We start from the raw sequence: 12,668 nt of genomic DNA on the forward strand, positions 1-12,668 counted from the left end.
CTCTCTATAATCTAATCGTATCGATACGGCGGCGATTGAATTTGGACGGACTACGAAGAGAAATTGACATAAATGAACGATCGTGGGGTGGGAGGACAAAAAAAAATAATTCGTTTTCCCGACTGATCGAGTGTGCTAAGTACAGGTGAGGCTCAAGATCTATACAACACCAACAACAACAATAATAATAGTATAATGCTACGGCCGACAGAAAGGCTCGAAAATCGGTGGCGAGACACGAATGCGTGTATATATAGCTACTCACGTATTACACCTCAACACGTTGCGGCGACGCCCTTTACGCCGACACACACCACCAGCGGCTCACGAATTCGAAAACCGTATTACACAAACTCCGTGTCGTCAACTTTATCTTTGTGTTGATATAATATACGAGTATACACAATACGATTTACAGCTACAGCAGCATTACACCGAGTCAGTATAATATTATATGCGTGTGTACACCTATAATATAGCTGGTATAATATATATATAACACGAGATAATATAATTATATTATTATTATTATTATTATTATTATTATATCAGTCGTACACACGAATAATCACAACAATCATGACCGTAATATAATAATGTGGCGCGTGCGTTTTTTCCGTCCGCCGCCGCCGCCGTCCACCTGTTGCTTTCACTCTCTCGCGTCGTCGACGCCTTCGCCCGGCGCGGAACGCGCTTATATACCTATGCGCGAGAAACGTATATACAGTTGTCGACGTTTTTACTTTCTAGCCGCTATATAATAATACAATAACATAATATCGTATTATAGCAGCAGCGTTATAGCCGTCTGGAGGGCACACACGCTTTTGACCATCACGATCGCCTTCAAGGTCGTCCCGCCGCACCGCGATATATAACTATAGGTACACACACGTATGCACACACTGCAGCCACACCGCGAATAGAGAAATGTGCGCGGCACTTCCGATTTCGTAACTATTTGACCGACGCCGGCGATAGTAGAATTTCTTCCCGGACGATGGCGGCCTGAATAATTGTCACCAGTTTCGACGGCGTCCGCTCGCGAAGAAAAACCCGTGGTGGAAAACCGCCGTCGTCCCCATCGATCTCGCACAACTGGCCAACTTCTGGGACATTGTTATATCTGAAAACCATCGCGGCAAACCGGTCGGTCTCGTCGTGTCCGGATATTGTTATAAAAAGCGTACACTCGTGTTTATGCGAGTTTACATACCTATTCTTTTTCTCTCCTGTCTTTCTGATGCAAGTCGTCCGTTTTTCTCTCTGCAGAGAATAAATTATATTATCATATAATGTATCAGCAGCGGGAGCATCAGCGTGCCGTTTTCTTGTAGTCTCGCCGCCGCCGTCGAACACTGGGGCTACAGCTTGCGACCACCGAGCTAATGAAGAACGTGTTTATTATAATTTATAAGCGGTCGAGAGTTGTGACAATCGGACACGGTTTTAGCAGCGTCCACTGCGTACAACTGCGCGGCAACGAAACAGATTGCTCGGATCTGCAGGAAAGACAATTATCGATAATACTTGAACGAGATTTTGGAAAAAATTGTATCAATTCTCTCAAACAATTAGGTTCCTCGAAATCTTTTTTATCTTCTTCGATTCAGCTTGACAATAGGCATTAGGTACACAAATTCAGATTTTCAATATACCATCTCTCATACTACTATAGCTTCCGTTACATATAAGGTATCTACCATATTTACTGAAGGAGTTAAGAATTTGAAAAGTACCTACAAACACCTGTACACTTATAATACAAACGTCTGTAATAATATTTTTCTCTCTCTGTTTTTCTGCCTCGGTCATTAGAACTCTCAACCGGTCCAGAAGAAGGAGCTAGTAGAATCTTGCAGAGGGCCACGCTTAAATGCAACTACTTTTCGTACAGATTCTTTAGTATAGGATCCGACTGCAGAGAAGATTCGTTGTCTTCGTCGACATGAGCAATGAGATCGTTGTTGCACGCAATTTATGTACATGATTGTATACATTTATACCGCGAAACCGCGATTTCGACGGACGTAGAAATTCTCATACGTAGCAAACACTCAAAACTGGATTTGTTGATGATCGAAAAAAAACAAACTGAAACGGGAACCGGTAATGAAAACTGGAAGACAATTCCTGTTTCAAAGTTTAGACGACACTTCATTATTCGATCGGTGATTGTTTTTTTACTTTTTATTACTTTAAAGAGAAAATATATATAGCGTACAGCGGTTGAAATCGAAATCCGCACGGTTGAAACTGTATATACCTATTATGTATCGTCACCACAGTCGATATTATATCACAGCCTGTTCACTGTACCCACGCGCGGAACACCGTACGGTTCGTGTCCATAAAATAATGTGTACAACGTACAATGTTAACATACACCTCGGACACATTTTTACAGTTTGACGCCTTTGTACAGGGTGTCCATATAGTGTCCCACGAGAAAGCGCACAACCGGGCACCGTCTTAGTCTACATAATGGCAATATATATATATATATATATAATATGTATTATGTGCACGGTGTTCGCAGTGAAAAACGCCGTTCAACTTACTGCGAGTGCGATAAACATAATAAGTGCACGTTCGTTGTGATCACTACGATCGAGTGGATACGAATCGTCACGCCGGTAAACGGTCATAACTGCTGCTGCAGCAAAATATTATAATAACACGTATATACTTCACTGTATTTTACTGATCCGATATAGTTTTAGATCAGATCGCTCACTGTTGCTGCAGATGATTATATTCCGCGCAGACCAGAACGGTTAGTGAACGTTATAATAATATTATTAGGCAATACGTAAAATGCTCCTATCAAGTCGCTATTTGTTGGACGGTGGGTATAGGCGCAAGTGCAGTTTTGCGTTTCTATAGCGTCTCGCGGCGTTCCGATGGCCGAGGTGAAAGCCAAGCGGTCGGAGACTTAAATTTGTCTGTAAAATCTTAAAATGCGTGTGAATATGATATACAATCAAGACAATGTTAATTATAATCAGACACTCTTCGTATAACTCGTTGAATGTTAGTATTTCAGTTCTCGTCCGCTGCAATAAGCGTCTGCGCGATCTCTCGCCGACGCCGTACACAAGTCTTAATAATTTCGCTAATGGAAAATCGAGCGAAATATGAACGAGTGAGATGAAATCAAAACAGTAATAGGTATGATCGGGTGATGTTCTATAGCGTCTTAGAACATATAATTTTTAATGGACTACGATACAAGAGAATAATAATCGTTAATAATATCGACAAACGAAATCAAACAAATTGCGCATACACGCGAGCAAGTCGATATCGGTAATTCCGGAAATTCCGTTTCTTCGATCCGACTGCAGTCATCGTATCAATTATAATAATACATGTATGGTCACTAGTTCTTTTGCACTGTACCTAACTTGCAGTTTGTATACACGGTGGCGGCAGTCGCATATAGCCGAAACGTTGTGCTTGCGCTTAATTTTTTACGGTTCCAACTGCATTTTATAACATACATTATTATACACATTGCACATACTACTACTGCAGACTCTGCAGTATATATTTATTTGATTAACACCATGTTTGTGGTGTACCTAAACACGACAACGCACAACCCTTCGTCGTAGTATAATTACTGCAGGTACGTAGGTAATCAAACATACTTATCTGCGAGTACTACGCGCATATATTATGCACGTTAGGTTTTAAAATATTGTATTTACCACGCACGGCGGATCACGAAAATCACGAATTCAGATGGACGACGACCGCGGTGACGAAATCCGACGCAGGAGTCGAGTCACGGGACAAGACGAATATAATCGTAGAATATGAATTAATTATTGTTGATGTGACTGCAGCTGACAGTTGACATTATACGCCGACTCCAGCACTCGACAGTAGACGTATATTATTGACTGGATAGTATGTGTATAATGTATATGCATTAAATAATATAATATTATATTGCGTTTTTCTCTTCGGCGTGGGGGCATTCCGCGTCTCATGGGCCGCGAGGTCGGCGGCCCATTTTCGCTTTGTGCAACACCACTCTAGCCGCGAAATGTCATATTATTATTACTATCATTATACTATGGCTGTTGTTATTATTCCGGTCCTCGGTGGACAATACAAAGGATATGGTATTATCAACCGTGAAACGCCATATAGCTCCTGGCAGCAGTCGCGCCGGCCTAAGGTCGTTTCCCACAAGGACAAGGTGGCCACAGACCTTTCGCACAACGAGCGTATCTCTGCTATATAATATGTACAACCATTCTTACTCATGATACGGCTATTAATTGCCTGGTAATTATATCGGTACACAAGCTACCGGGCGAGTTCGCACACAATATTATTGTTGTACACAACTGCCGCACATTGTTCGGCTTTCGTCGGCGAGGTTAAACGGACGGACGGACGTAAACGAACGGGTAAAATTAAAATATAAACCGTTCCCCTCGACCGAAAATGCCGATATAATATGCCGACACTGACCCTTACAACGTTCGCGTTACGCTACAACTACAGTAACGATTTACGTCGTGTAACATACTATATATAAGCATAATTACAGATGAGCAACGTATGCGTATTATGGTTATATTTTAATATGTTTGTTTAGAGTGTCTTAAATCTATTGAAGCTTTAAAAATGTTTAATGAACGTCAGACGTGTATAGACACATCATATTTTTTGTGATACAACAAAATCGCCAACACAATAGTACTTACTATGCTTAGTTCATGTGCTAAACGGTAGTTTGAAAACGAAAACGAAAATCGTATAACGTTGAGCTAATACTATAAACACGAGCACAGGAAAACAAAATATATACATATCATATGTTTTTTTAACCGTCAGCTGGTTATTACTTATTATTTAACGCGATGATTATAGTCTGTTGTAACGGTCACAGAACCAGTTGTACGGCGTAGGATAATAGTATATAACTTTTATAAATTGTAATAGAAAGTACCTCTACCTATAAATGATTTTTCGAACAACCATAATTATTTATTATTGTCTTACACTAGGCTGTTACATATTATTAGATAGACCTATATATTAATGACTGGTCGGAGAATATATTATGAATTATGATGTGTATACAGTGTACGATTTGATCCGCGAAAAATCCATTTGTAGTAATGGGTTGAAACGGCATAACAAAATATATAGGTAAACAAAGTGTTTATTATACTATATATGGTGATACATATTTTGCTTTTATCACGAACCAACGATTATCCGTAGACGGCACTCGTAGTAATTCGATTTCGGTTTTTTTCTCCTGTATAATATTCATATGACGGAATTATTTTGCTTTCTACATTTTGTCCAATTTTTAAATTATTCACGATTTTTTTTTATACAAAAATATACGTTTTTGTATAAAAAAAAGTTGTAAAATAGTTCTATACATAAATAGTGCAATATGAATATCGAACGTTGAGAATTGGATTATAGCTTAGAGCTTGGAAGAGCAGAATGGAAAACCAAAATTCTGCGCTGTACTGTATTTTCACTTTATTATATCATACAAATACTCATCTTAATTCTCAGAAGATTGTTCATCTTCCAAGTATAATTGTATACATACTGATTGACAATTTAAAAAAAATGTAACAAAAAGGATCTATAATAAGTTTAAAAAAATTCTGAAATCCAGTTGACTGTAGACTGAAAATCTTCAGAATCCAGATGAAAAAAAAATCAATTGTGATGTAACCGGCCTGTGTAGTATTTGATTGTACACTAACTAGTATTGACTGAAGTCCGATGTAAATATTACAATCTATAATTAGTATCTTTTGGTTTTTTTTCCGCGGCTATGTTTGATTTTGTGGAAATGTTCAAGTGGTTGCCGACCACTATAATAATTAGTTTCGTCATAAAAATAATATTTGCATTAAAAAAAATAATAAAAAAAAAATCAAAAAAAAAACGATTGCATCGTTCGACATCCGTGCTGATATCCGTCTGTATGCATAATAGCCGCCGACCCGTAACCTGCACTGCGGGCTGTCTCTGGCGCGGTCACAAGAGTGCGTGAAAATAACAATACAAATAACATTATTATGAAGTAATACAGGTCCTCTGGTGTACAATGTTATTATTATTATTTGTTATTGTTAGAAACCACTGCCGCCGGACACCATCGCGGTTGACACACATTGTTAAACCGTACCTTAAATCCACACCCGCGATACGTCGACGGTGGCGCAAACAACTTTTTTGTCCACCTTATCCTCGCCAAAGCTCACGAAACGATATCGATTTTACATAATAAGTAGATTACACCTCCAAGGTGTATTATAAATTATAATAGTTATAGATAAATTCGGAGTATGTGTTGCACCGTAGATCCTACGCTTGATCCGCCCCAAACTCCACAATCATAGATTTTTTTATAATTTTAGAAAATGTAATCGTTTTGAAAACACGTTATTTAAAAAATGATGAAGTTTTATAATATTTGTTAATGTTATTTGATAGCTATTATAAGTAAAGGTTCCATACGATTCCAACATATTTATATTATCGCCCTAATTATTGTCAGTTGTCACTCTCAATTATATGTTTGTAGGTAAAGCCCGAATTTTCGACTTGATTTCTAATAATATTTTTATTGAGAATGCTGATGTATAAATATTTAATAATAAAGCAATCTCTTTTAAGTTATAAGCACTTGCAACTTAATTTGAAATCGTTTTTTATTTCATGGAATTACCATTAAAACGATTGCACTCGCCCAGTAGTTTTAAATTTCTAGTAGGTTGTATGTGCAATGTGATAAACAGTAAACAATTAACAGTAACGTGACAAAATAAAATAAAAAAGTTTACCTCGTTGCAGTTATACATGGCGCGTGCCATGAATATCACGATGTTATAATAATATAACGTTATATAACAATTAGGGCACGGGTTTTAATGCTCTAAAAAATAAGACGAATTCCATTTCAAAACTTCATTTAACTCAACGCAATAGAAAAATAACGAAATGCTGAAAAATAATAAAGATTCGAAATAAAAGTTTTATATTCTTGGTCTTGGCTCAGACTATACCTTGTTATGTAAAGTAAGGTATGAACTATAAGAAAAGATGTAAAAATAATTCGAAATGTCCGGAACCGTGAAAATTTTTTTAAAAAGGAGCTCGTGTTTGTTTTGCAGTTATTAAAACTCGTTTCCCAGTTTATGGAGGGTTTCAAATATACCTGTATTGTAACGGGGATCACACCGTATATTATAATAACCATGCGACACTTCTATTACTTCATTTTCGGCTTTTACTACTCGTTCGCCGACGAGATTGATACACGAAGGCCCCCGTAGCAGCAACAGATCACATAACACCGCTGTCGACCTGCTTAAACGAGCTTGACAAACTAACCTTTGGTTTTGGCGGCGTAACACTCGAGTGACCGCCGGGAGGATATTCGGTATTTATCCGCTGCGGCAGCGGTCTAAGGTTGGCTAGGTATTTGGGTTGTAAATTACGACAGCGTTCGGCTCAGTGCAGTCGACAATCCTTCGCGACAAATATATATAATAATATAATATATAGATAATTGTGCGCGTGTAGGTAACAGGCCGGGGCCGCTCTCGTTAAGTCCAAGCGACGACTGTGCGCAGATATATATCATATTATTATACAATGGTAATAATGATAATAATAATCGCATTGTGTAAGCGCATAATCATTACATCCGCCGCCGTCACGTAGTCTGACGTCGACGGCAATAATATTTCAAGCGTTCGTCCGGATTAGTTTATCATAAATTATTACAATTATTTTGATTTGACAGTATAAAAGCTATGATATGATATGTAATGTATTTTTCGTGTACGATTTTTTACGTTGGTTTTCCGAGGACAGCACCAGGGACGGACGATGGTTCTGCAGTTTTGAAATCGAGAGTTGTAAGCCGAACGAAGTATGAGAAATTAATTTCGAAAATAACGATTTTTAGAAGTAAAAATGTAAAAATATTGCACCCTAACCGTGCATATCAGTTTTGCACAGTGTCCACAGCTCTACAATATAACTAAAATTATTATAAGCGCGTGTATATTATATCATGTTATATACGATACAATATAGGTACGTACCACAACGAGCAATGATCTTGCACTAGTTGCTGCAAACGCAAATTATATAATATTTCATAGCTTTAAAAGTATAATAAATGGTAATGGATTTTACATGGTATGTCAAAATAGTTGGGCCGGTACAATATGCGTTCCTTTATTTATGTACAGACATATCGATAATAATTTATACAGATATGGGAAATTATAGGTATATATATATAAACGGATATTATATATATTATTTTTCGATTATTTCTCAGACACAATAATAACGCATATATATATATGTATTATATATACATACATCAATATATCATATACTTCTATAACCGACAACCAAACAATTATCGCACAATAATTCGTCGGGCACAACACCAAATTCATTGCGAAATCGGTAGCGCACTGTAATTTACAAGAATGTCTGTGTATATACCTACCTGTATATCATAAAATATCGTATTATATACCAGCTATATTAATATGTCCGCTGCAGTCCGATTACATTATTTGGATCAAGGTGAACGGTCGTCGTCGTGATCGCTCACCGCCCTCCCCTACCCCACGAAACCTTACCACTGTCCGTTACGGACCTAAAATATAATAATATTTTGTGCACACGCGGGGACTTCCTGCATCGAGAGTTGCGAAATTTTCGGACACGGTGACGTAGAACGAACGGTTTTTAAAAAAATTGTATCTATGCTTCTGCACCAGCGATTTCATAACGCGTCGCCCGCAACTGGCGCGAGGCGCCGTTCGCTTTTTTACATAAACCCGAAAACGATAATGATTATAATAATAATAATGCAATATTTAAGTGCGTAATACGGTGTGCGACTCAATCCGGATGACCGCGGATCGGCGATCAACCGTTAAAACTTCGACGCGACGGTGATTATGTACAATCCGCAAATTATATTATAATAGGTATAACGTATATAGGTAAATATAACGTATATAACCTAATGGTACATAAAATTCATTATTTGCTTTTTTCCAACTAATCGTTTGTTGGTTTTTGCTTTCGAGGAAATAACGTTCGTGCGTGTGATAAATTCAAACAATATATGTGTTCACCTAAAACCCACGTTTACATATTATTATTATGATTCCGTTTTACTTTCCCTCGGTGAGCGACGCGGCTTAAACGCGCATTAAAGCAACAAATGCAGTAAGGTGGAGATAATTAAATTTGTGTCCGATCCGATTTCGATATACCTATCGAACACGACCGTATATATGCGACTTTCCCGATAAGACGTTTTCACCGGCCGTTTTCATGCGTGTAACGTATATTCTTATGTGTATTATATAGGTACTTGTGTATGCAAATGATATTATAATTGTCGTACGCGTGTTCAATTCGAGTCACGTGAAATTCGATCCGCCAAAATAAAAGATCTGAGTGCCAGGTTTGATGGCTACTATTTATATGGTCCGGGAAATTCGGTTGCCCACTACTCCGCAGCACGAAGTCACGAATCCTGCAAAGACTTGCCCGCAAATCATCCTCGAAGTGGGTTTTTTTATCAAGTTTTACCGCAACTCAGAATATTTACTGTAGTAACTACAAAGCCCTTAAATGTTACAAGCTGAAAACGAACCAATAACAACCGAATTGTGTTCTTACATTATAATAATATTATGTCATGTTATACGTCGTCGCGAGATTAGACTTAAACGTGCGTAACTGAAATTAATGACAAACTTTGGCGATGGTTCCACATACGGTGGCGACGTTTCAGTTGTCATTACTATTATTGTCATTATTCTTATTTTATTGAGCGGCACTCGTGCCATTATCGTTTTTAGTAGGCAGTCGTTACGAAATATATTATTTTTTTTTTTTCTACCAAATACAAATATGATTTCTCCGCTTTGTCCGACCACAATGATCGTTGATACATTTTCTCCCACACTGTATATTTTTCCTGTATATATTATTATTTCCTTGTTCGCCCACCATGTTTACTTTCTTCCGAATGGTTTTGTCGACGCTTTACAACAGTATATACTTAATACCTATATCAGCATACACCGGGCGCCTCGCTGAGTTGATTATTTAATATTTATTATTACTATCACCGGTGATTATAGTGTTGTACACGATCTATCAAGGAAAACAGTTATTCATTAACCGACGTCGTTTTCCTTACTTTTGCTAAATGTAAAGGATTGTGATGGCTTGTATAGTTTGTGAATTATAGCTCCAGCTCACTTCGATCAACAATATGTTCGAAAATAATCTACCGATTTTACGCCACAAACCCTTTACACTCATCACCATAACGTGCAACCTAAGTTGGTCTTTTTGATCTCCCTTCAAATAACGTTTATCTCCGACGCTTTTTTTCTTCGCAATGAAAACCCTTTACAGTTCAACTCGTATTTATTCGCTAAAATAGTAAAAAAAAAAACGATTCTCGTAAAATACCAAAACATAATTTTTATCAGCAAAGATCTCGGGTATACTTTGGTAGGTGCCTATACATAACTGTCATTAATATTATACTCTAAGTACGTTTCCGAGGGCCCGGAGGTTGCAGGAAAAAGTCTTGTGCGAGATGAGCGACTGTTGCTTGTCGGGCGGCGCTTACGTATACAGCCGTGTACACGTGTAAATTCACTTTCATATTTCACGTACGGGGAAAAAAAACATTGCGCGCCTTTCTATATACGTTCGAAACAACAACTTTTGCGCCACACAGTCGTTACGTAAAACTCGTCTGAAAACTAGTATAATATGTACGTCGTATAATATTAAATTGCGATCGGTTTCGATTTCGCTCGAAATCCGTACAGACCATATCACCGACATAGGTACACCAATAGGTAGGTTAACGTGCCAGCTCTTCCGACTGCACGCATAATACAAGGAAAAATACGAGTAAAAACAATTCGGATCTTTGTGCGCGGTCGGTGGATATAACATGTGTGCAGGTACTTACTCGTTAGACTTTGGCCGCGGTGAAACGGGAACGAAATCCGAAACGACAGGAATCGTAGTACTCCTCGTTGTTGACGCGAAAAACAAAACACAGGACGAGTGATTCGGCGGCGAACGAAAGAAAGTTTCGACGAGGACGAAAGACGCTGTTTTTTAGAAATGAAAAGCTTCGGCGCTTTGGCGCGCGGTCGCGGTCGTCGTCTGCTTTACGTCCGCGGTCGGGGATCCAGAAAGACCAAACGAAAAAATTTCAAAATATTAAAAAAAAAAAAATCACTAGCGAAGCGATTTGACTGTTGCACACACACCGTGTGGACCGCTTTCACTGGTCCTCGGACACTATATATTCGCGTATTTCGTCGGCCTGAACTCGACGCTTTGGTATATAATATCTGTACTTGCGAAGTATAAAATGTATATGTAATTACTGTGGACGGTTGTTGTGTCTGTAATCGCTATAGTCGGGGATTCGACGAGCACTACTCGTCGTCAACTCGCGATGACTACTGACCGTGCCGCCGGTACAATGATATATCGATGCGAGGTGGTCCCCCGGGCGTCGCGCTCGTCCGTGCAGTGTTCTCTCGACGACCCTACTGCTATAGCCGCCGCCGCCGCCGCGGTTGCTGCTGCTCCGGCTGCTGTTGTTGCCCCGGCGTGCTCGCGTGGTCATCGGTCTCCCCCACTCTCCTCACTCTCTCTCACTCGCACGCTCTTTCCCTCCCCCTCACTCACTCCGTCGTTCGTCTCTCCTACTCTTGGCCAACTCCCACCGCGGAAATCGCCTTGTTGTGCCTGTACGATTGTGTGTTTGCAGTATTTGGTGCGTAAGTCGCGCACCGTTCCCGACGAATTCGCAATTTTTCCGCGGCCCGTCGAAATTCGATAGATTAACGACACGTCTCACCTTATCGTTTATCAGATCGCGACCGTGGGTTTTTTTTAATAAAGGTACCTTCTATACGCGTTACGAGCTCGGGGGACTCTAACGTTTTTCGTCTGCGAACTGCACAGTCCAACGCATATTGTATTCGTCGACGGCTTAACGATTTCAGCAACGAGTCCCTTTAGTATTCGAATTTATATAAGAGAGGACCGACGTTGCAGCCACTCGTTTGATGATTTTCGGTCTCGCAAATAATTTCAAGTTTGTATTATCTTATAGCCGGCTCGCATGACGTGCACGCGATATAACTACCGATTGAAAAATATAAAGAGAGAATTTTTTTCCAAAATCAACTAAAACATAAAATGTATTATTGCATTCGAGTTAAAAAAATGTAAATACTGCAATGTTATACCTCTATACCTAAACTTAACAAAAAAATTTATCTAAATTGGACCTGTACCAATAATAAGTGCGTGTTGTTCTGCAGCACTCAAGTCGTGTATAATTAAAATAATAAATACATGGTACCTACGTATTATATATAACTGAAAGGGAAAAAAACTTTAAATGTATCTTTTCTCCAATAACACATTCTGTATGAGATTGTTGTTACCTCGAAACAAAACGAATATATATATATGCTCTGCACAAAGTATCACACGTCAACCTTACTTGAAATACTAATCACACGGTTTATTCTAATTATACTCTTTTTATCTAGCAGTATTTTATGTTGCGAAAA

General features: G+C 38.7%; 1 protein-coding gene across 2 annotated transcripts in view; it reads right to left on the minus strand.

Annotated features, from left to right (window-relative positions):
- LOC111032641 (A disintegrin and metalloproteinase with thrombospondin motifs 1) overlaps positions 1-11,640 on the minus strand; it is a 49,517-nt gene extending 37,877 nt beyond the window's left edge. For both annotated transcript variants that reach the window (XM_022313041.1, XM_022313042.1), the window contains exon 1: positions 11,039-11,640. The gene's annotated coding sequence lies outside the window, so the exon portion shown is untranslated. The remainder of the gene's footprint in view (positions 1-11,038) is intronic.
- Between the last annotated feature and the right edge of the window lie 1,028 nt (positions 11,641-12,668).

This window comes from Myzus persicae, unplaced genomic scaffold, assembly GCF_001856785.1.
Source record: "Myzus persicae strain clone G006 unplaced genomic scaffold, MPER_G0061.0, whole genome shotgun sequence".
Lineage (NCBI taxonomy): Eukaryota > Metazoa > Arthropoda > Insecta > Hemiptera > Aphididae > Myzus > Myzus persicae.